Below are 24706 nucleotides of genomic sequence, written 5' to 3'. Positions count from 1 at the left end.
GCAGCTTCACCTCTGAGACCCTGCAGCTTCACCTCTGAGACCCTGCAGCTTCACCTCTGAGACCCTGCAGCTTCACCTCTGAGACCCTGCAGGCTTCAACCTCTGAGACCCTGCAGCTTCACCTCTCTGAGACCCTGCAGCTTCACCTCTGAGACCCTGCCAGCTTCACGTCTGAGACCCTGCAAGCTTCACCTCTTGAGACCTGCAGCTTCACCTCTCTGAGACCCTGCAGCTTCACCTCTGAGACCCTGCAGCTTCCACCTCTGAGACCCTGCAAGCTCTTCACCTCTGAGACCCTGCAGCTTCACCTCTGAGACCCCTGCAGCTTCACCTCTCTGAGACCCCTGCAGCTTCTCACCTCTCTGAGACCCCTGCAGCTTCACCTCTGAGACCCTGCAGCTCTCACCTCTGAGACCATGCAGCTTCACCTCTGAGACCCTGCAGCTTCACCTCTGAGACCCTGCAGCTTCACGTCTGAGACCCTGCAGCTTCACGTCTCTGAGACCCTGCAGCTTCACCTCTCAGAGACCTGCAGCTTCACGTCTCTGAGACCCTGCCAGCATTCACCTCTGAGACCCTGCCAGCTTCACCTCTGAGACCCTGCAGCTTCACCTCTCAGAGACCCTGCAGCTTCACCTCTGAGACCCTGCAGCTTCACGTCTGAGACCCTGCAGCTTCACCTCTGAGACCCTGCAGCTTCACCTCTCTGAGACCCTGCAGCTTCACCTCTCTGAGACCCTGCAGCTTCACCTCTCTGAGACCCTGCAGCTTCACGTCTCTGAGAACCTGCAGTTTCACCTCTCTGAGACCCTGCAGCTTCACCTCTCTGAGACCCTGCAGTTTCACCTCTCTGAGACCCTGCAGCTTCACCTCTCTGAGACCCTGCAGCTTCACGTCTCTGAGACCCTTCAGCTTCACCTCTCTGAGACCCTGCAGCTTCACCTCTCTGAGACCCTGCAGCTTCACCTCTCAGAGACCCTGCAGGTTGACACGGTGTTATTGAGGTGTTTCTGGGGGTCTGCCCGCTCTCTGTTTGTATGGAAATGGGAGGGGTCTGCCTGAGAAGGAAAACATGGCTGACCCACATTCGAGGAATATCGTCTTCACCCGGAGCTGAATAATGGATCCCAGACTCTCAGGGGACTCTCAGCACTTCAGATCAAACAGGAAATGGAAATCAGGCTTTTTATAAATCTCAAACTGCGGATTAAACTCCGTCTAAACTTCCTGCAGGCGGGGGGGGGGGGGGGGGGGTCTCACTGTGGGTTCAAGTACTGGCATCAACATGTACTTCAAGACGTGAGTACGTGAAAGTATCCTGCAGAACATCCCAGATATATCTGATGTGTTATTGATGTGATGTGTTTGAGCTCATCCTCTTCCCTTCAGCCTCAGCCGGTTATTCACTGTTAATAATCCTAGTCTGAAAAGTAGCTGCTGAAAAACACTTTCAATAAATATAAACAAAGTAATAAATAAGCATGTTGTTTTCTGTGCGGTACCCGGTCATCTGTTCCTTCAGCTCGTTGCATTTCTTTAGCAGGATTTCATTTGAGAGAAAGTGAGTCAAAAGCATCTTCCAAGAATATCTTTAGTTTCCTAGTGTAATATTTATTAGGAGAAACACGTGTTTATGTCTAATTAAAAATATACATTACATATAAGGAACGCACTCTTTCAGCACGATGCTTGAGACGCTGCTCCAGATCAGAGGCAAAGTGTATTCAGATGTTCTGCATTCATCTCTTGACTTGATGAGATTGTAAATAAGCATGTTGTCTTCTGTGAGCGCAGTGCAGTCGTACCGGGGGCTTCCCCACAGACCCTAACCCGGGGCTTCCCCACAGACCCTAACCCGGGCTTCCCCACAGACCCTAACCCGGGGCTTCCCCACAGACCCTAACCCGGGGCTTCCCCACAGACCCTAACCCGGGGCTTCCCCACAGACCCTAACCCGGGGCTTCCCCACAGACCCTAACCCGGGGCTTCCCCACAGACCCTAACCCGGGGCTTCCCCACAGACCCTAACCCGGGGCTTCCCCACAGACCCTAACCCGGGGCTTCCCCACAGACCCTAACCCGGGGCTTCCCCACAGACCCTAACCCGGGGCTTCCCCACAGACCCTAACCCGGGGCTTCCCCACAGACCCTAACCCGGGGGCTTCCCCACAGACCCTAACCCGGGGCTTCCCCACAGACCCTAACCCGGGGCTTCCCCACAGACCCTAACCCGGGGGCTTCCCCACAGACCCTAACCCGGGGCTTCCCCACAGACCCAAACCCGGGGCTTCCCCACAGACCCTAACCCGGGGCTTCCCCACAGACCCTAACCCGGGGCTTCCCACAGACCCTAACCCGGGGTCCCCACAGACCCTAACCCGGGGCTTCCCCACAGACCCTAACCCGGGGCTTCCCCACAGACCCTAACCCGGGGCTTCCCCAACCTAACCCTAGGCTCCAACAACAGACCCATAACCCGGGGCTTCCCCACAGACCCTAACCCGGGGGCTTCCCCACAGACCCCTAACCCGGGGCTTCCCCACAGACCCTAACCCGGGGGCTTCCCCACAGACCCTAACCCGGGGGCTTCCCACAGACCCTAACCCGGGGGCTTCCCCCACAGGACCCTAACCCGGGGCTTCCCCACAGACCCTAACCCGGGGCTTCCCCCACAGACCCTAACCCGGGGCTCCCCACAGACCCCTAACCCGGGGCTTCCCCACAGACCCTAACCCGGGGCCTTCACCACTACAGACCCTAACCCGGGGCTTCCCCACAGCCCGAACCCGGGCTTCCCCACAGACCCTAACCCGGGGGCTTCCCACAGACCCTAAACCCGGGGGCTTCCCCACAGACCCTCTAACCCGGGGGCTTCCCACAGACCCCTAACCCTGGGGCTTCCCCACAGACCCTAACCCTGGGGCTTCCCCACAGACCCTAACCCGGGGCTTCCCCACAGACCCTAACCCGGGGGCTTCCCCACAGACCTGTCTACTTTCAGCACTTCATTTGTTTTGCAGGATTTCTATCTCAGAAATAAAGTATACAAATCACACTGACGCTGACTTTCACACCAACTTGCACATGGTTGATTTTCCTCAACCCATATCAAACCTTTTTATAAAGTAGATACACCCCTCATATTAAAAACACAGTAGTTATTCCGATTTATTTATATATATAAAAATGAGTAAATATATACATAACATATAGCACATAGAGAGCTAGCATGTAGGCCGTCAGTAAGACAGTGATAATGCAGAGTCTCCATTGGACTTCAGAGGTGAATACACAGTTCAGATGTTTCTGAGAGCACCTCGTGCACTTTGTGATCTGCGGGGTGGAAGTGAGCGGAGGCTGTGATTGGCCGATCTGCAGCAGAGGGGGTTCTGTCTCTGGGAAGGAAAGTCTCCAAGCTGCTCTCTGATTGGCTGAGACATGAAGATCCTGGGGGGGTCGGGGGGGAGAGAGGGGGGGGGGACGCATGGTGAAGAGGGGGGTGGACAGAAAAACAAGAACACGTGGTTCCTCCTCCTCTCGTTATGGATCGTTTCCCCTCAAATGGGATTATCAACGAGCTCCTTAACTGTCAGAGGGTCTCAAAGCCCCAATAATACACGCTGCTAAGTACAAATACTACACTATACTGTACTACTATACTGTACACTACTACTGTACTGTTCTATATTACTACTGTGCTACAGCAGTGTGTTAGATGCTCACACACATGTTCAGTACTCTGACTGGACAGCAGCCCCTCCATCGGTCACGGCTGTATATATATATATATATATATATATATACCCCCTCTGCTGCAGATCGACCAATCACAGCCTCCGCTCACTTCCACCCCGCAGATCACAAAGTGCACGAGGTGCTCTCAGAAACATCTGAACTGTTTATTCACCTCTGAAGTCCAATGGAGACTCTGCATTATCACTGTCTTACTGACGGCCTACATGCTAGCTCTCTATGTGCTATATGTATATTTTAACATTTTATATATGTATATAAATAGGAAAACTAGAGTTTTTTAATATGGTATATATATATACACTGGTATACACTATGGTATATATATATATATATATATACACTGAACAAAAATATAAACGCAACACTTTTGTTTTTGCTCCCATTTTTCATGAGATGAACTCAAAGATCTAAAACATATTCTATAAACACAAAATAACCATTTTGAGGATTAGGATTAGGGTTAGGGTAATGTTGTGAATCGAGTGGCCCATGGTGGTGGTGGGGTTATGGTATGGGCAGGCGTATGTTATGGACGACGAACACAGGCCACTCGATTCACAACATTACCCTAACCCTACCACGACCCCTAACCCTACCCCTACCCCTCACACCAGATACTGACTGGTTTTCGGACCCCCCCAGACCCCCCCAATAAAGCAAACTGCACGTTTCAGAGTGGCCTTTTATTGTGGCCAGCCTAAGGCTCACCTGTGCAATAACCATGCTGTCTAATCAGCATCTTGATGCCACACCTGTGAGGTGGGATGGATTATCTCGACAAAGGAGAAGTGCTCACTGTCACAGACTTTTTCAGATTTGTGAACAATATTTGAGAGAAATGGTTATTTTGTATTTATAGAAAATGTTTTAGATCTTTGAGTTCATCTCATGAGAAATGGGAGCAAAAACAAAAGTGTTGCGTTTATATTTATATTAGGGCCGGGACTTTAACGCGTTAATTAAGATTAATTAATTACACAAAAATTAACGCGTTAAAAAAATTTACGCATTTTAATCGCACTTATTTTTGCACCGCGGAACGTTTCTCACTGGATGAGTTTCAGGCGTACCGATTATACTGGAGCACCAACTAACGTTCATGACTTCAGACAACAACAAACCACAGTGAACAACAGTGGGAAATGTTGTTTTAAAAAACGGACGGATGGAAGCGTCGATAAGAGCACGGTTGTGTGCAAATTATGCAAAAAGGAATTCGTATTTCACCGCAGCACCACCAGCCTCAAGTATCACCTCAATGCAAAACATATAGCAGCTAGCGTGGACGTTAGCCTCTTTTATCGCGTTCACACCAAAAAGAGCTGGTACTAAAATTAGTTAATGAGAACCTTTTTACCCCCACGAAAGTCCCTGCTAGAGAGCAGAGCTGCTAGAGAGCAGGGACTTTCGTACGGCTCTCTTGTGAGAAAAGAGCTATATGTCTGATTGGCTGGGCGACCACGCCCCGTAAAACTCCCAAAAAGTTTTGTGAAGCCGCCATTTTATTATCCTCGCATTAGCATTATTAGCATTAGCCCAGCGCAGAAACGCAGAGAGACTAACTTATGGCAACACAAAATAAAAACATGGGAGCGGTGGAGATGAGGATGGTGTCGGCGTTCTGGCAATTTACAGTCCCCAACTCCGGGGACTTCCGGCCGGGGACTCCGGGCGGCAGTATACGCCGTTGAAGTGGTTTGCGGCCCTGCCAGTAAACCCCAAAGCAGAAGAAGAAGAAGTGACCGTCAGCGGCTTCCATTTGCCTAATCCACCCCAGGTTCAAAGAGTTCTCATGAACTAAATTCTCATGAACCTTTGTGGGAAAAGTACTGCCGGTGTGAATGCGCCTAATGGTATTCTAAAATCCATGTGAAAAAAAATTGCTTCTCACTGTTCTCAGGTCAAATATTTATATGTGATTAAAAATGCGATTAATTTCGATTAATTAATTACAAAGCCTCTAATTAATTAGATTAATTTTTTTAATCGAGTCCCGGCCCTAATTTTTATAAATATATATATATATATATATATATGTTCAGTATATATATATATATATATATATATATATATATATATATATATATATATATATATATATATATATATATATATAGGAAAACAAGCTAAATACAGTCAGAGTCAGAGTTATTTTGTAAAATCAGAATATGAAATCTCTGTCCCATGTGCTGCTGCAGAGCACTGGGCTGATACTGGGAACTCTGCACTTTTTAAAATGTTAAATACCTAAAAGTACATAAAGTGAAAACAGCATCTCTCAGAGCAACAGCTGCTGGTGAGAAGGCGTGTGTTTAAACAACATGAAGGGTTCTGTCTCTCCTCTTCGGTCTGAGGCTAAAGGGGCTCGTGCTGGGTGAGAGTTAAAGGGTGATCGATAATGACCTATTGATTGATTTCACTCTATGACCCTGTTTTAATGAGAGCTTCCTCCTAAAGGTGGACGCTCTGATGTCCCTGCAGCACTTTTTTAAATATAATTCTGATTTAAATGTCGTTAATTCTTCTCTAACGTCGCTCTGCACTGGTTTCTGAAAGAAGGAACAGATCAATTAAACTCACAGACTGGTTCAGAGATTAGAGGAGAGACCACCAACACCCGTCAATTAACCAATTAACCAATCAATCCATCTCTCTATTGATGCAACAGCTTTCAGGTTAGAGCTTAAAGCTTTTTAGTAATATAACAACCTGTAATACAAAATAAAGTTTATAGATATTGATCAAATAAAACAAAATTACACAAGTTAAATGAAATAAGTACGTTTTCTTAAAACTAATTTGGATTTGAATATTATTAATAAATACATTTAAAAAAATATACAAATATTTAGGAGATGAATAACATGTTAAAGCTTAATATGTTATAACAAATTATAAATAGTAAAATAATAATAAAAAGGACTCAATTAAAAACAAGAAAACTATTTGCAATTTAAATACTATTGATAAATAACTTTAAAAAAGGATCAAATATCGTTTTATTTCTGCATTTCTTTTTTAAATATTGAGTCTGCTGTAGTTTGACTTACAAAACTCTAATTGAAGAAGTCTATTATAGATATTATTAAGAATAAAATATCAGTAAAATAATAAGAAGAGAACTTATTCTGACTTTGTAATTTAGGGTTTTTACGTGTTATAGAAGTTGGTCTTACGTTAGCGTCTCCAACAGGAAGTCGAACTGATGGTCAGAAAACCATTTACATGTTGATCTAATCTGAGCTGAATACTGAGTTTGAGGACATCTGGCCTCCAGGAGGTCATCCTGTTAGGAGGAAGAATAAAACAGGCTTTACTTTGTTCCGTCTGATCTCAAACCAGAATCGGGCCTCTTTGAATAATGTTTAACATCCTTTCACTGACGAGAGTTTCACTTCCTGTTGGTGACGTTTGGAAAAACTCCAATTAGACAATTGGTTCATATTTAGATGATATGAACCAGAGGGGCAACACGTTTTTGTCATTGCACCTTAATTCCAATCGTCCTATAGTGACGTTATGTCAGGATCCTGTGGCGTCACCATCAAACGCACTCCAAAAGTCCGACATTATTCAATCAAACAAATAAATACACACAAGGATAATGATGTGTATTGTTGAGTAAACAACTGTGTGGTTTAGGAAAGAATTCAACGTTAGAAGGAAAAAACGATGAAACAATCCAGATGTCAGTTTTCTCTCCCCAGAACTGACGGCAACTAAAGTCCGACATTATTAATTAACATAAAAAAGTAAAAACAAAGTGTTGCTGATATTGAGTCAGAAACAGGTTGATAAACGCTGTGAGAATGAATCGAGCATTTCTCCGCGATCCCAACTGGTCTGTTACCAGCGTTCAGGGAGCTCAAGTCAATGGGACTTCCTGAGAGTTGAAACTCGACGCTAAAGGGCGGGCCCCCTGCGTCGGGAAGTGACGCCAGGGATCCTGACATAACGTCAACATAGGCCGAGTTGGGAGTGAGCGTGTGTGTCATGTTAACTCCAATAAGACTTATAAGTGATTCAAGTCAAAAACAATGTGAACCAGAAACGCAGCTTATAAGCTTTTGGGGGTCTCTGGTGGTCCTGACATCAGAGCTCCAGATGCTTCATGTAAAGCATGTGTTCCTCCAGAGACTCAGCGGGAAGATATGAGCAACAGTCCTCATGGTGTTCAATGTAAATCTGTGAGAGGGAAACGTTACGGGGGTCCGTTAATCCGTCGTGACCCCCTCCCCACAACCAGGAACAAAGAGACTGAGCGCTAATCCGACATCAGTCAAAACACATCATCCCTGAAATGAGTTCATCCGAGCGTTGGATCCAACCTGCAGCAGATCCAGACTCATCGCTTCACGCTCCGGTAGATCGGAGACCCTCAGCAGATTGAGGGGAGGGGATTTGATGTGCTTTTAACCCCAAAAAGTCCCTCTGCAGACGCTCAGCCCAAAACAAGAGGATTTAATGTGAGAGCAAACACAAAGAGGGACACCTGACCCCTTCAGAGGGGAGTTCCCTCTCCGCCGAGGACCCCTTCAGAGGGGAGTTCCCTCTCCGCCGAGGACCCCTTCAGAGGGGAGTTCCCTCTCCGCCGAGGACCCCTTCAGAGGGGAGTTCCCTCTCCGCCGAGGACTCACACATTTCATCACAATGTTCACCAGGCTGACGGTCTGACACTCTGACGGTCTGACACTCTGACACTCTTTCAGTCTTTATTTCGAACAGATTAAAAAATAACAAATGTGAAAAACAGAATACCGTATTGTTATAATGAAGCTTAGCGCATCAGACAGGAAGACCTATCACTCCGTATTGCACGTCATGGCAATACTCGCTCCCTGCACTAAATGACAGGGAGCGCCACTCCTCAGCTAACCTATCACTCCCCTCCATTTACAAGCCTAATCATCGCACCTGTTAATCCCCCTATATATGCTCTCCCCTTTCCTATCAGCTGTCTTCCAGGTGTCAACGCGCAAAGCTGGTAGTTCACACTCCTCTTACGCCTTAAACACTGGATACGAAAAACAAAAACAAAACAAACGCTCAACATGTCTAATTCAGACTCCTCAGAGGACTTACTTTTTTCGAAGGATCTCGATCCCGTCTCCGATACCCTTTCAGAGGAAGCATCCAACTCTGTAAATCACCGTCGCTCCAGCTCTCGTCTGAGCGCCCGCAGTGGCTCTCGCTCAGCAGAGGCAGAATTCCTCGTCGCCCACCTCCAGAAGCAGGGCATCACACCAGCCCCAGATCTCCTGCTTTCTCAGCTCCGTGAGCTGTCGGACCAAGCCTCCGGTGCAGTCTCCCAGCTCAGGCCAGCAGTCCCAGCCAGCCCCCCCAGAAGAGGGCGAGGGCGCGCCCGCGGCCGCGGGGGAAAAAGGCCTAAAAAAGCGAGTCCTCCAGGAGCTTCTGCGAGCAACAAGTTATCACCAAGCAGCAGCTGCTCTCCCTGCTCGGGCACCTCAATTTCACCATGCGTATCATCCCTCAGGGGCGCTCTTTTATCTCCCGGCTCCTGGATACAGCGTCGGCTGCAGAAAACCTCCATGACCACGTCTTTCTAGATGAAGGCTGCCGCTCAGACCTACGGTTCTGGTCCCTCCTGCTCGCACACTGGAATGGCGTCACCTTCTTCTACGACGACCTCGTGTACTCCTCCGACTCCATGAGATTCTTCACGGACGCTGCCCCATCCGTGGGTTTTGGGTTTTTTTTTTCAGGGAGAGTGGTTCGCAGGCTCGTGGCCTCCGTCATTCCCCAGCCATGCCTCTTCCTCCGCTCTGCATGAGATCTTTCCGATCGCTGTTGCCTGCCACGTGTGGGGTCACCTCTGGCCCCGGAAGCGGATCTCAGTACTCTGTGACAACCAATCAGTGGTCGGGATTATTAACAAAGCACGCTCCCCGTGCCGTGGCATCATGCCGTTCATGAGAAGCATCACGTGGTCTTCCATCACCCACAACTTCCTCATCTCCGCTCTTCACGTTCCCGGCCACCTTAACTCAGTGGCTGATTCCCTCTCTCGCTTCCAATTCCAGACGTTCCGGAACCTCTGCCCAGGAGCCAGCGCTCAACCCGTCAGGATTCCTCCCCGGCATCTCCTCTCTCTCTCCTAAATAGAAGCCCCCTAGAAAGGCACCTCGAATCAGCCAGGTTTTTTATGAAGAAGGGCTTAGCCGCGTCCACCCTCAAAACATATGATTTCGCTTGGAGAACGTTCGCGATGTTTTGCTTTTCCGTAGGCATCACACTTAAACCTGTTCTCATCTCCAACGTGTGTGCCTTCATGTGCTACTGCGCCACTGATCGCCACCTCAAACCTCAATACATCCGGGGCCTCTTAGCAGGAGTGCAGTTTAACGTTCGCTGTTCCGATCCCGGCTTTCCCAGCCTGTTCGCAAACCAGTCAGTCAAACTCATCCTCAAAGGTCTCATTAAAACTTTTCCCCCCGTCTTAGACCGGAGACGCCCTATTACACTCTCCACTTTCAATCAATCAATCAATGTTTATTTATATAGCCCAATATCACAAATGTTACATTTGTCTCAGTGGACTTTACAGTTTGTACAAAATATCAGTATGACAATACGACACCCTCTGTCCTTAGACCCTCACATCGTACAAGGAAAAACTTCCGGAGAAAACCCACAGTTTAAAGGGAAAAATGGGAGAAACCTCAGGGAGAGCAACAGAGGAGGGATCCCTCTCCCAGGACGGACAGACGTGCAATAGATGCCGTGTGGAAATTGAAAATATAATACATTTGCAACTAGTGCTGCGTACCTGGACTCACATTCAGGTTCAGGTCCGGACTCAAGTCCAGAGGTTCAGGTTCAGGTCCGGACTTATAAGTCCGGACCTGAACCCATGACTTGTGTCAAGTTGTGTGAGTAACTAAAGTGAACTTATTGTGAGCTAATTATCAATTGAAAATAAACTCATAATCAACTCAAATTCAAACTCATCAGGTTTATTGTGCTCCCTTCCAACTTGTGTCTACATTTCTCTACAAAGTACAAATGTAAAAAAAACACTTTTTGCCACTTAGTCTACAAATGACTTATGACAGCAACTACAGTGAACTACTACAAAGTTCAAACATTTATTTCATTTACCAAACTAAAGTAACCAAACAGTCCCTGAGCTGACTGAGCCTAAATCCCTAAAACGTTGCTGAAAGGTAGAGTGTAGAGTAGACTATACGCATTACACTGTTACACACCTACTATACAGTATACACTGTAGTGACTGTACTGTACTGTCTGTACACCATGTATTTTCTACAACTCTACATGTGTACATTATACAGTACTACATACATAGTGATGTACATACATACTGTTAGAAATTAAAATCAATGTTGATATGGCGTAATTTTGAATTAAATACACTATTTAATTAAAATCAGTTTTATTCTGAAAAAAACGGAAGTTGACACTATTAACTTAATAATTTTATTCTGAAAATTCTTCACTTCCGGTTAGCATTAGCATGTGGCGAAATGCTACGTTTTTAAACCGTGAATCGAAGGTGAAATGACATGTGATGTTGTACACTGAGCACACTGGGATTAGCACTCATTTATTGAGGCTGAATAACGTTTATCAGGGAATGTTTAAATAACCACAGACACCAGAATATACGTAAGTGCTAGTTTTTTTTGCGAGTCCAAGTACCGGTTCCCGACGTTCCGGTTTTAACCGGACTTGAACCGAAACTTTTTACAAGTCTAGTACCGGTTCGGCGTACCGGTACGCAGCACTATTTGCAACATAGGTAGTCCAAATGTTTGGAAATGCATGTGTGTATAATAGGAAGATGAATCCACGAGGATATCCATCCAGGACCTATGATCCAGGACCACAGCCACGACTCAAGATCCAGGGCTCGCGATCCAGGACAGAGGAGAGCAGGATCATCCATGACTCCGGATCCCGGCGTATATAGACAGTTAGACACCAAAAAGAAAGACATTTGGGGAAGCTGGGTTAATCGGAACATGAGAGTACACAGGTATAGACAGAGAGAAGGAAGAAGTAAGATGTCCCCCGACAAACTAAGCCTATATCAGCAAAACTAGGGGCTGAATCTAATCAGCCCTAACTATAAGCTTTATCAAAAAGGAAGGTCTTAAGCGCACTCTTAAAAACGGATAGGGTGTCTGCCGCCCGAACACAAACTGGAAGCTGATTCCACAAAAGTGGAGCTTGATAAGAAAAGGCTCTGGCTCCCCATTGTACTTTTAGAGACTCTAGGAACAACCAACAACCCTGCATTCTTGGAACGCAATGCCCTAGTAGGACAGTAGGGTATAATGAGTTCTTTAAGGTAAGATGGCGCCTGCCCATTAAGGGCTTTGTAGGCGAGAAGAAGAATTTTAAATTATATCCTGTGTTCTATAGGGAGCCAGTGTAAGGCAGCCAGAACAGGAGTAATGTGGTCCCTTTTCCTAACTCTGGTTAGTACACGAGCTGCAGCATTTTGAATCAGCTGAAGCCACTTGACTGACTTCTTGGTACACCCTGATAATAAAGAGTTACAATAATCCAGCCTTGAAGTAACAAATGCATGGACTAGTTTCTCTGCATCGTTTTGAGGCAAGATATGCCTGATTTTTGCAATGTTACGTAGATGGAAGTAGGCGGTCCTTGAAATTGATTTTATGTGGGCGTTAAAGGATAAATCCTGATCAAATATAACACCAAGATTCCTTACAGTCTCACTGGAGGCCAAATTAATGCCATCCATAGTTAGTATATCCTTAGATAATTTGTTTCGTAGATTCTTCGGGCCAAGTACAATAACTTCAGTTTTGGTCGTGTTTAACATCAAAAAGTTTAAGGTCATCCACGTTTTTTAAGTCCTTAAGGCAGTCTTGAATTTTATTTAGATGATTAATTTCATCAGGCTTGATTGATAAATATAGTTGAGTATCATCCGCATAACAATGAAAGTTTACAGAATGATTCCTTATAATATTGCCTAACGGAAGCATATATAATGTGAACAAAATAGGTCCGAGCACTGAGCCCTGTGGCACTCCATGGCTAACTTTGGTTTGCGTGGAAGATTCATCATTGACACGTACAAACTGAGAGCGTTCAGATAGATAGGACCTAAACCAGCCTAAAGCAGTTCCCTGTATGCCAACTAAGTGCTCTAGTCTTTGCAATAAGATATCATGGTCGATAGCATCAAATGCAGCACTGAGATCGAGCAAAACAAGAATAGAGACACGTCCCTTGTCAGAGGCTATTAGAATATCATTTGTGACTTTAACCAGAGCTGTCTCTGTGCTATGATGTGTTCTAAAGCCAGACTGAAAATCTTCAAATAAATCATTGTTTTTTAAGTAATCAGCTGTTTTGCGACCGCTTTCTCAAGAATTTTTGAGAGGAACGGAAGATTGGAAATAGGTCTATAATTGGCTAAAACCTCTGGATCGAGGTTGTGCTTTTTAAGAAGCGGTTTTATCACTGCTACTTTGAATGATTGTGGAACATAGCCTGATAATAAAGACATATTCATAATATTTAATAAAGAAGTGCTAATTAATGGAAAAACTTCCTTCAACAGCTTAGTTGGAATTGGGTCTAACATGCACGTTGATGGTTTAGAAGAGAGAATCATTGAATTTAATTGTTCAGGTTTATGGCTGAAAAGCATTCTAGTTTACTATCTAGTGTAATATTAGAACTTAGGTTTCCGGGAGCTGTTGATAACAATATACTGGTCAAAGGCAAGAGGTCATTCATTTTGTTTCTAAGAGCAACAACTTTATCGTTAAAAAAGCACATAAAATCATTACTACTGAGTGCTATGGGAATAGAAGGCTCAATCGAGCTGTGGCTCTCTGTCAGCCTGGCTACAGTGCTGAAAAGAAATCTTGCATTATTCTTATTCTCATCTATTAATGAAGAGTAGTAGGCTGCTCTCGCTTTACGCAGTGCTTTCTTATATTCATTGAGAGTAATATGCCAAATTAAACGAGATTCTTCAAGTTTAGTGGAACGCCATATCCTTTCAAGTTGTCTCGACTTTTGCTTTATTTTGCGGGTTTCGGCATTATGCCATGGAGCTAATCTATGTTGTTTTATTTTCTTCTTTTTCAAAGGAGCAACAGAGTCTAATTTTACGCCTCATGCTCTCCAAACTCAGAAGTGGGTTATTCTCCCCTTATATCAATGCGCTACTCGATGCTCTATTTCTCCTAGCTTTTTATGCCTTTCTCAGACCAGGTGAATTTACCACAGCTTCCCTTACATTCGATTCCAATCGAGACGTCAGCTTTTCTGACATATCCTTTCACGCTAGCCACTTTAGCTTATATCTTAAACACTCCAAATGCGGCGGCGCCTGCTCCGTCATCGCCGCCCTCATCGACTCCCAGTTCTGCCCTTATAAATCCATGATCAAATTCCTACAGCTTAGACCTACCTCTAATCCTCTCTCACCATTATTCCTTATCTCAGGGAATTTTCCTTTAACTCAACGACAGCTCAATATCTATTTAAAACAAGTCCTCATTAAATCCGGGTTATCACCCCTTCTATACACGGGTTATTCCTTTAGAATAGGCGCAGCTACTTCCGCTGCTAATCAAGGTGTCTCATCCTCATCCCTGCAACAACTCGGACGTTGGTCCTCCTCCGCTTTCTCATCCTACATTCGCCCTGACCTCAATGCCGTGCTGGCTATCCAAAGGTCTCTCCAACCTTAAAATTGGTACGTATGCATATAACTGGTGGTGGTTCTTAGCATGTCAGCACGTATGTCGCCCCGCGGCACATGTTTATTCCTGCATATCTAACCCCGTATGTCCAGGTTGTAAAACCTTCGGGTCTGTATAAATGTGTCCCTGATAAGGCAGGTTGCCCCGCACGTTCGGGAAGCCCTGCACGTTCCGGGCGCCCCGCACGTCGGGTCGCCCGGTGCGACCGGGATGCCCTGTTCGCCCGGGATGCCCCGTACGTCCGGGACGCCCTGTATATCCAGGAAGCCCTGTATGTCCAGGATGCCCCGTACGTCCGGGACGCCCTGTACGTCCAGGATGCCCTGTATGTCCAGGATGCCCTGTATGTCCAGGATGCCCTGTATGTCCAGGATGCCCCGTATGTCCGGGACGCCCTGTACGTCCAGGATGCCCCGTACGTCCGGGAAGCCCCGTATGTCCGGGTCGTTAACCTCCGGTCCGTATAATGTGTCCCTGCTAAAGTCAGGTTGCCCCGCACGTTCGGGAAGCCCTGCACGGGGCATCCCGGACGTACAGGGCGTCCCGGACGTACGGGGCATCCTGGACATACAGGGCATCCTGGACATATAGGGCGTCCCGGACGTACGGGGCATCCCGGACGCACCGAGCGACCCGACGTGCGGGGCGCCCGGTGCGTCCGGGATGCCCCGTACGTCCGGGAAGCCCTGTATGTCCAGGAAGGATGCCCGGGAGGCATCAGATGTTTAAATTCTCACATGTATTAACCTCTCATTTCCATCCATAGATTTCCACTGCATCTCACAAGGTAAGATTCTTCACGTTCAGTACTTCATACTTCATTCTTTTGGGGGTTCATCGGAAACGGTTCTTCCCTTCTCGAATTATGTCCTACAAAACCTGGGCCTAATCGACAAAACACCATTTCATTCACTTGTTATAAACTGTCATCATTATGTTTCATTTATATAATGTGACCGATAATAAATATGTATTCCATACATCACGTCTCTCCTGATTGAAATGAAGCTTAGCGCAAGTTCAGACAGGAAGACCTATCACTCCGTATTGCACGTCATGGCAATACTCGCTCCCTGCACTAAATGACAGGGAGCGCCACTCCTCAGCTAACCTATCACTCCCCTCCATTTACAAGCCTAATCATCGCACCTGTTAATCCCTCTATATATGCTCTCCCCTTTCCTATCAGCTGTCTTCCAGGTGTCAACGCGCAACCCTCCTCCACCCCTTCGCCTCCTGCTTTCAACTCAGGGCCAAGCTTAACCTTCTCCCTTCCAACCGGACCTAACCACTTATCACCACCACCAGTATCTAGACCCAGGGGGGTTCATCGGAAATGGTTCTCCCCTTCCCGATTGATATCCTACAAAACCTGGGCCTAATCGCCAAAACACCATTTCATTCACTTGTTATAAACTGTCATCATTATGTTTCATTTATATAATGTGACCGATAATAAATGTGTATTCCATACATCACGTCTCTCCTGATTGAAATACAGTATTTATCCACATTCATGGTAATATTTGTATATTCAACAAAAAAAAGAAAAAAAAAGTCTTCATATTAATAATAATAATAAATCATATGTGTCCGAAAGGGAGTAGGAGGAAGCAAATGCTTATTCATTCCCACCCCTTACTTGATCAATGATTGTCCTTTAAATCATTATGCAAGTTATTCCTACTTAGATTTACATTTATACAATAATTTCTCATCTTCAATCACCTTTCTTCATTCTCATAGTTTTCCAAAAAAGTGTTTCTGTGCATCCTTTTAAACTGAATGCTGCTTGTGCTTTGTTTGAACTCCTGCTCCAAACCATTCCATAAAGTCACACCACAGATTGTTAAACTCATACTTCTCAGAGTTGTTCTGACCTTGAGTTTAAAATGTAGATTTCCTCTCAGATGATACCCACCCTCTCTGTCTACGAACAATGTTTTTAATGTCCTAGGAAGTAGATTATGTCTGGCTCTGTACATGATTTGTGCCGTTTTAAATTTAACCAGATCAATGAACTTCAATATGTGTGACTTCAAAAATAATACATTAGTGTGTTCAAGATATCCAACATTATTGACTCTTATAGCCCTTTTCTGTAATGTGCATAACGGCTGTAGGTTGGTTTTGTACGTGTTTCCCCAAATCTCCACACAGTAAATCAGATATGGCAATATCAGTGTGTTATATAGAGTATGCAGTGAGTTCCAGAATGTATCTGGCTTTTCCCAATATTGAGATAGTTTTAGCCAGTTTTGCTTTTACATGATTGATATGAGGTTTCCAGCTGATGTTGTCGTCTCAAACCACATCAAGGAAAGAGTTAAAAAACTCAAGTCAAGATAAATGAATACAAGAAGAGGATTCATTACCAGACATGTAGGAGGTGTTTATTCATCTTCATTTATCTATAAAAGAAGGGCTAAAATGTTGGTTAACCTTTTCTTTGAACAGTATGCAGCAGAATGCGTTAATCTGGAGCACGATAAGGACGCTAGATGAAGAACTGCAAATAAGAAACCATTACTTGTTTTGACCACTTGACTTCAGAGAGGATTTCCCTCTACGCCGAGGACACACACCTTTCATTACACAACAATGTTTACACAGCAACTCTGTCAAATCAACTGACACTCAACAAGACACATGAATACAGGGCCATGAGAGGACGCATGGCCAGACATGTAGGAGGTGTTTATTCATCTTCATTGAAAGAAGGGCGAAATGATGGATTCCATTCTCTCTCAAGCTGCACGTTCCTTTAACTCTTTCATCAACACTAAATGCAGTGAAATGGAATGCAAATAAGAAACCCTTACTTTTGTATCGCTGCTAAAGGAATGCATGTTTCTGTTTAGTCTGATACGGACTGAAGCGCGGTGTTGCTAAATGCTCCCTGAACTTTGACCTAGAATCTCTGATGGTTTCTTCTCCGAGGAGTGGTGACACGAGACGAGTTTTCACATCATTTCTGGATGTGATCATTGATTTCTCGATCACGCAAGACAACAATAGCAAACACTTAATTACATTACACCGTGTCGTCTCTGTTCTCCCTCATCGCTACCTTGTTTCCCCATCATGCTCCCTGTGATAACATTAGCATATTTAAATTGGATGTGCTCGGCTTCACCATGCAGCGCTCCACTCAGCTGTTCTTCTGCTAGATAGATGGTCGAAAGTACAGTGGTCGACAAGTGCTAACGTGCTGCAGCTTCAGAAAGGATGCAGATATAAAACCTCAAAGGTTCCACACGAAGAAACATCTTCAGCAACTTGGCAACACATTCAGCGTTTAGAGAACATTCAGCAGCTTGAGGAGACCAGGGGACACTAAAGAGTGACGCACACAGCTGGAGACCAGGGGACACTAAAGAGTGACGCACACAGCTGGAGACCAGGGGACACTAAAGAGTGACGCACACAGCTGGAGACCAGGGGACACTAAAGAGTGACGCACACAGGTGGAGACCAGGGGACATTAAAGAGTGACGCACACAGCTGGGAGACCAGGGGACACTAAAGAGTGACGCACACAGCTGGAGACCAGGGGACACTAAAGAGTGACGCACACAGCTGGAGACCAGGGGACACTAAAGAGTGACGCACACAGGTGGAGACCAGGGGACACTAAAGAGTGACGCACACAGGTGGAGACCAGGGGACACTAAAGAGTGACGCACACAGCTAGGAGACCAGGGGACATTAAAGAGTGACGCACACAGCTGGGAGACCAGGGGACACTAAAGAGTGACACACACAGCTGGGAGACCAGGGGACATTAAAAAGTGACGCACACAGCTGGGAGACCAGGGGACATTAAAGAGTGACGCACACAGCTGGGAGACCAGGGGACACTAAAGAGTGACGCACACAGCTGGAGACCAGGGGACATTAAAGAGTGACGCACACAGCTGGGAGACCAGGGGACACTAAAGAGTGACGCACACAGCAGGGAGACCAGGGGACATTAAAGAGTGATGCACACAGCTGGGAGACCAGGGGACACTAAAGAGTGACGCACACAGCTGGAGACCAGGGGACACTAAAGAGTGACGCACACAGCTGGGAGACCAGGGGACACTAAAGAGTGACGCACACAGCTCAGCACACAACATGTGTGCATGTTTCCTCAAGTTGCTGAATGTTTCCTAAATGCTGCATGGGTTGTACATTTTGAAAGATGGATAAATAACATGAAATAATATTGGGCGTCCCACAGGGATCTGTACTCGGACCATTTTAGTTTTGTCTATAAATGCTTTTACTTCCTCTAATCTTCAAAGAAATATACATTTTAAACTTCATCAATCCTTTTAGATAATTGTCTTATATTAATATATCTTATAATATATATTTATAATATTTGGAAAAGCGCTATAAAAATGCCATAAATTATTATTAGTATTATAAAATACGTTATATACTATTTATATTTTTGTATTATTAATTCAGAAAGGAAACAACCGTCAAAAAAACAACTTCCCCTGGAATATAAAAATATTTCTGATTCTGATTTATAGAAGATCATGATGACATTTGTCTTTTTCCTACCAGTGACAGACACTTTGCTCGCGGTGTGTTCAAGCACAGCAGGAACATTTTGTTATTTGTGTCTGACTGAAAAGACAGAAACAATTAAGATGGTAAAGTAAGTACACCCCCCCTCATGTTATGGTCTGTGCTCTGAGTTATGGTGATGCTCTGCTAATGGAGACAGTAAAAAGACTTTAATGTGCTTCAGTCAGCGCCAAGTGTCTGCAGGGTTTTATTGCACGTCTTGCTGGGATGTGTTCAGTTAATATCACCAAGCAAGAAGAAAACACATGTGTTGTATTATCTGTGATTTATATGCATGTGTGTGCTTGCCATCACAGAGGAGTGTGTTTCTGTCTTCATTATTCTGCCTGGATCTGCTCTACTTATGCAGCCTCATTATTATGCACCATCCCTCTCTTATTTCTACACATATATCTAGGCTCCAGATCTTCTCCTTGATATCTCACTCACACACCGCCAACTAACTCCATGTGATTTTGGATTATGTCAGAAAATAATTTCAAACAAACGTTCATGATTCTTACACGTTTAGTTCAGCAGGATAATCTCCACATATTAACACCACTATGATTTCTGAAGTAAATAGCTAATGTTGGGCTATAAAGGAACTACAGCACGGTCACATGACTTCACGCCACCACCGCTAAGCTAAAGGAGGCTAATGTTGGGCTATAAAGGAACTACAGCACGGTCACATGACTTCACGTCACCATTGCTAAGCTAAAGGAGGCTAATGTTGGGCTATAAAGGAACTATAGCACGGTCACATGACTTCACGTCACCACCGTTAAGCTAAAGGAGGCTAATGTTGGGCTATAAAGGAACTACAGCACGGTCACATGACTTCACGTCACCACCGTTAAGCTAAAGGAGGCTAATGTTGGGCTATAAAGGAACTACAGCACGGTCACATGACTTCACGTCACCACCGTTAAGCTAAAGGAGGCTAATGTTGGGCTATAAAGGAACTACAGCACGGTCACATGACTTCACGTCACCACCGCTAAGCTAAATGAGGCTAATGTTGGGCTATAAAGGAACTACAGCACGGTCACATGACTTCACGCCACCACCGCTAAGCTAAAGGAGGCTAATGTTGGGCTATAAAGGAACTACAGCACGGTCACATGACTTCACGTCACCACCGTTAAGCTAAAGGAGGCTAATGTTGGGCTATAAAGGAACTACAGCACGGTCACATGACTTCACGTCACCACCGCTAAGCTAAATGAGGCTAATGTTGGGCTATAAAGGAACTACAGCACGGTCACATGACTTCACGTCACCACCGCTAAGCTAAAGGTGGCTAATGTTGGGCTATAAGGAACTACAGCACGGTCACATGACTTTACATCACCACCGCTAAGCTAAAGGTGGCTAATGTTGGGCTATAAAGGAACTACAGCACGGTCACATGACTTCACGTCACCACCGCTAAGCTAAAGGAGGCTAATGTTGGGCTATAAAGGAACTACAGCACGGTCACATGACTTCACGTCACCACCGCTAAGCTAAAGGAGGCTATTGTTGGGCTATAAAGGAACTACAGCACGGTCACATGACTTCACGTCACCACCGCTAAGCTAAAGGAGGCTAATGTTGGGCTATAAAGGAACTACAGCACGGTCACATGACTTCACGTCACCACCGCTAAGCTAAAGGTGGCTAATGTTGGGCTATAAAGGAACTACAGCACGGTCACATTACTTCACGTCACCACCGCTAAGCTAAAGGAAGCTAATGTTGGGCTATAAAGGAACTACAGCACGGTCACATGACTTCACGTCACCACCGCTAAGCTAAAGGTGGCTAATGTTGGGCTATAAAGGAACTACAGCACGGTCACATTACTTCACGTCACCACCGCTAAGCTAAAGGAAGCTAATGTTGGGCTATAAAGGAACTACAGCACGTTCACATGACTTCACGTCACCACCGCTAAGCTAAAGGAGGCTAATGTTGGGCTATAAAGGAACTACAGCACGGTCACATGACTTCACGTCACCACCGCTACAGTTTTGTGCAATTTCACATCATTTCGAATTGTAAGGTTCACAGTCCCCCAAAAATAAACTTGTTCTCATTAATTCATTGTTTTTCTTTACTTTCAAATTGGTCTTATGCCATGGTGTTCAGTTAGAGTTATGTTCAGCACCTGTTCCTGCACCACCGTGTGACTTCTGAACTCTTGAGCTTGACTTTTAAATCCTTTACTTACCGTTTTAAGCAGTGTTTACATGTCTGTGTTAACAGTTGTAATACTTCTCGTTATGCAATCAGTCAAGCATTCAAATACAATTACTTTTATTTCATCTACTGTTGGTTTCTATAATTTTATAATTCTGGTTTGAACTGCACCCACAATCTTACACCTCTGTAATAAACTTAACTGTAGCTTACTTTCCATACCATTCATTATAATTATGCTAATCCTGCTTCCCGACATGGCTAATTTAGGAGCATTTGATCTACTATCCTTTTAATACATTACTTGTAGTAGTTGTAATACATTACTCTGCTTTACTGTCAGCAGGGACGTGCACAGGTACGGGCAGATGTTGCCCGGGCAACGGCCCTTTTGAACTTGTTTGGCTGAGAGCGAAAGTCTTTTTTTTCTGTTGTGGCCGAATAAACACGATAAGCCCACAATTAGTATTGTAGAGTCTCGCTGCGATAAAACACACCTTGCCAGCGCTGTCATCTGCCTCAGTCACGTGACTTTGTTTACAATCTGACAGCTGAAAGCAAAGGAAAGCCCTCCGAGTCCGGCCTCATATGGCTATGGTGATCATGTGCCTGGCTGGCTTTGGTGGCAAATCCTCGGGTCAATCTGTCCCCGGAAATGTTCCCGTTTTTAAATATGCTTAAATTGATTTAAATATACTTGTTATTGTGTTTCTGTCTTTCTGTGTCTTTTCATCTGCTCCGTAAACTCCCTCTCTCTCTTTTCTTGATCGCCCTCTCTCACATACGGGAGAACTCTTCACTGTCCCGCTTCATTGTAGGATTTCTGCCATGTCTCTACTTTAGTTTGGCCATCTCTGTTATTAAGTTATGGAATACTAAATACATTACAAGTAATTAGATACCTTACCGTTACTGCTCTCATAAAGAAGGATACGAATAAGAATAATGTGTATTGAACTGGTTTAATCAATTAGTGAGTTTATTTAAGGCACAGCAGTTACAACGGTAAAACTACATTAAAACAGAATTGTCCGCATGTTATCTTTAATAGTTACATTAGATATGTTAATGAGATATAGACCGCAAACATTTTTTTCCCTTGGTTTTCATTTTTTTAATAAAAAGTTCTTACGTTTTCAGGGGGGTCGGGGGGCGGCCCTTTTTCTAGTTTAGAGCAATAGCCCCGCCAAATGTCTGTGCACGTCCCTGACTGTCAGTATCATGCAGAGCTGTGCATCTTCTCATATATTTAACCAGTATCTGTGAGTTATGCAGAGACTTATCCCCACTAATCAGGGTCACATTTAAACCCCTTACAGCTGATAAGCCTCCTTCTTCCTCCCTCTCACTGAACTGACTGTCCTTCCTCACTCTCATTTAGACCATGTGACCAGGACCCTCCCCCAGGGGGTCAAACCCTAAAGATGATCCTTACCGACGGCTAAGCATTTCACTTTTGTTTCTTATGGCACATTCTTATTTATAATGTTTATAAAATACATTATATATTTTTCATCATTATATATCTAACGTAGCTAACTGCTAATGGCGATAACAGTAAACAGGGCTAACAGAGCGAACAGCTGACAGCCAACAGTTAAAGAAGCCAACAGCTAATGTAGCTAACAGAACAAACAGTTAACGGAGCGAAGAGTTAACGGAGCTAACAGCTAACAGAGCGAGCAGCTAACAGAGCTAACAGCTAACAGAGCTAACAGCTAACATAGCGAACAGCTGACAGCCAACAGTTAAAGAAGCGAACAGCTAACAGAGCGAAGAGTTAACGGAGCTAACAGAGCTAACAGCTAACAGAGCGAACAGCTAACAGAGCGAACAGCTGAGAGCCAACAGTTAAAGAAGCGAACAGCTAACGGAGCGAAGAGTTAACGGAGCTAACAGCTAACAGCTAACAGAGCGAACAGCTAACGGAGCTAACAGATAACAGAGCGAACAGCTGACAGCCAACAGTTAAAGAAGCGAACAGCTAACAGAGCGAATAGTTAACGGAGCTAACAGAGCTAACAGCTAACAGAGCGAAGAGTTAACGGAGCTAACAGAGCTAATAGAGCGAACAGCTAACAGAGCTAACAGAGCTAACAGAGCGAACAGCTGATAGCCAACAGTTAAAGAAGCGAACAGCTAACACAGCGAAGAGTTAACGGAGCTAACAGCTAACAGAGCTAACAGCTAACATAGCGAACAGCTGATAGCCAACAGTTAAAGAAGCGAACAGCTAACACAGCGAAGAGTTAACGGAGCCAACAGCTAACAGAGCGAACAGCTGAAAGAGCTAACAGAGCGAACAGCTAAAAGAGCTAACAGCTAACAGAGCGAACATTGCACCAGATTTAGGTGCATTTGATCTACTATCCTTTTAATTGAGATGTGTTCCGACTCGTTACGTCTGTAGTTTCATTGAAAAGCAAACCTCATGCTCACAGGAACTTCAGAATGAGGAAACAGAACTAATGGGTTGAGGCTCGAGGATTTTTGTGACTTTATAACCTTTTTTTTGTGCCGTTCTCAGTTTGTTTTCTAGATTCTGGCACGGGGGTCCCGCACAGCAGCTGGCGGTTTGTGACAGAGAAGCCCAGCATGGATAATTAGTTGTGGGTCCACAAGGGGCAGCAGGAGAAATGTTCCTTTATTAAGCTAATGACTGTGAAATGACCGGAGGGGCCGGGGGGATCTCAGTTTGTCCGTCTCCTCTCCAGACCCTTTCATTTAACTCCCACAAAACACCTTTAAACTTTCCCTCATCACCCAACTGCCCACAAACATCCACACACCTGTACACAGCTACACAGCTACACACCCCTGTACACAGCTACACAGCTACACAGCTACACACACCTGTACACAGCTACACAGCTACTCACACCTGTACACAGCTACACAGCTACACACACTTCTTTATTTGCATCATCCAGAGTAAAAAAAACAAAGAACATCCCCCAAGTGTGTCCGGGTGAAACTAAGAGTCCAAGTTAATATGTTCAGTCTTAAGTTACTGGTTAGATTTTATATAAATGAGTTATAAATAGATATATAAATATTTTTGAATGTATTATATTTAATCTTTGTATTGCACACTTTAACTTCTTATATTTATATAAATTGCATATTTTTAGCAATACTAATTATGTTTAAATAAATATAGGATTTGATCTGTTTACTGCAGATCATTCATTTAACTTCTTTTGGTAAGCACATATTTTAATTCTAATCGATGTAATGTTTTATATTGCACATGTTTACATTAATTCCTTATACATTTTTTATTTTAATTGTATTTTATCCTGTCATGGAGCTAATCCCTGTAATAAACAATATTCTGATAAGACAGAGAGAGGGAGGGGGAGAGGGCGTGTGTGTGAGAGAGAGGGAGAGAGAGAGAGAGAGAGGGGGAGAGGGAGAGAGAGAGAGAGAGAGAGAGAGGATAGAGAGAGAGAGAGGAGAGAGGA

The sequence above is a fragment of the Gymnodraco acuticeps genome, unplaced genomic scaffold (assembly GCF_902827175.1).
Source record: "Gymnodraco acuticeps unplaced genomic scaffold, fGymAcu1.1, whole genome shotgun sequence".
Classification (NCBI taxonomy): domain Eukaryota; kingdom Metazoa; phylum Chordata; class Actinopteri; order Perciformes; family Bathydraconidae; genus Gymnodraco; species Gymnodraco acuticeps.
The sequence above is the reverse complement of the archived record's forward strand: the minus strand, read 5'-3'. Positions refer to the sequence as shown.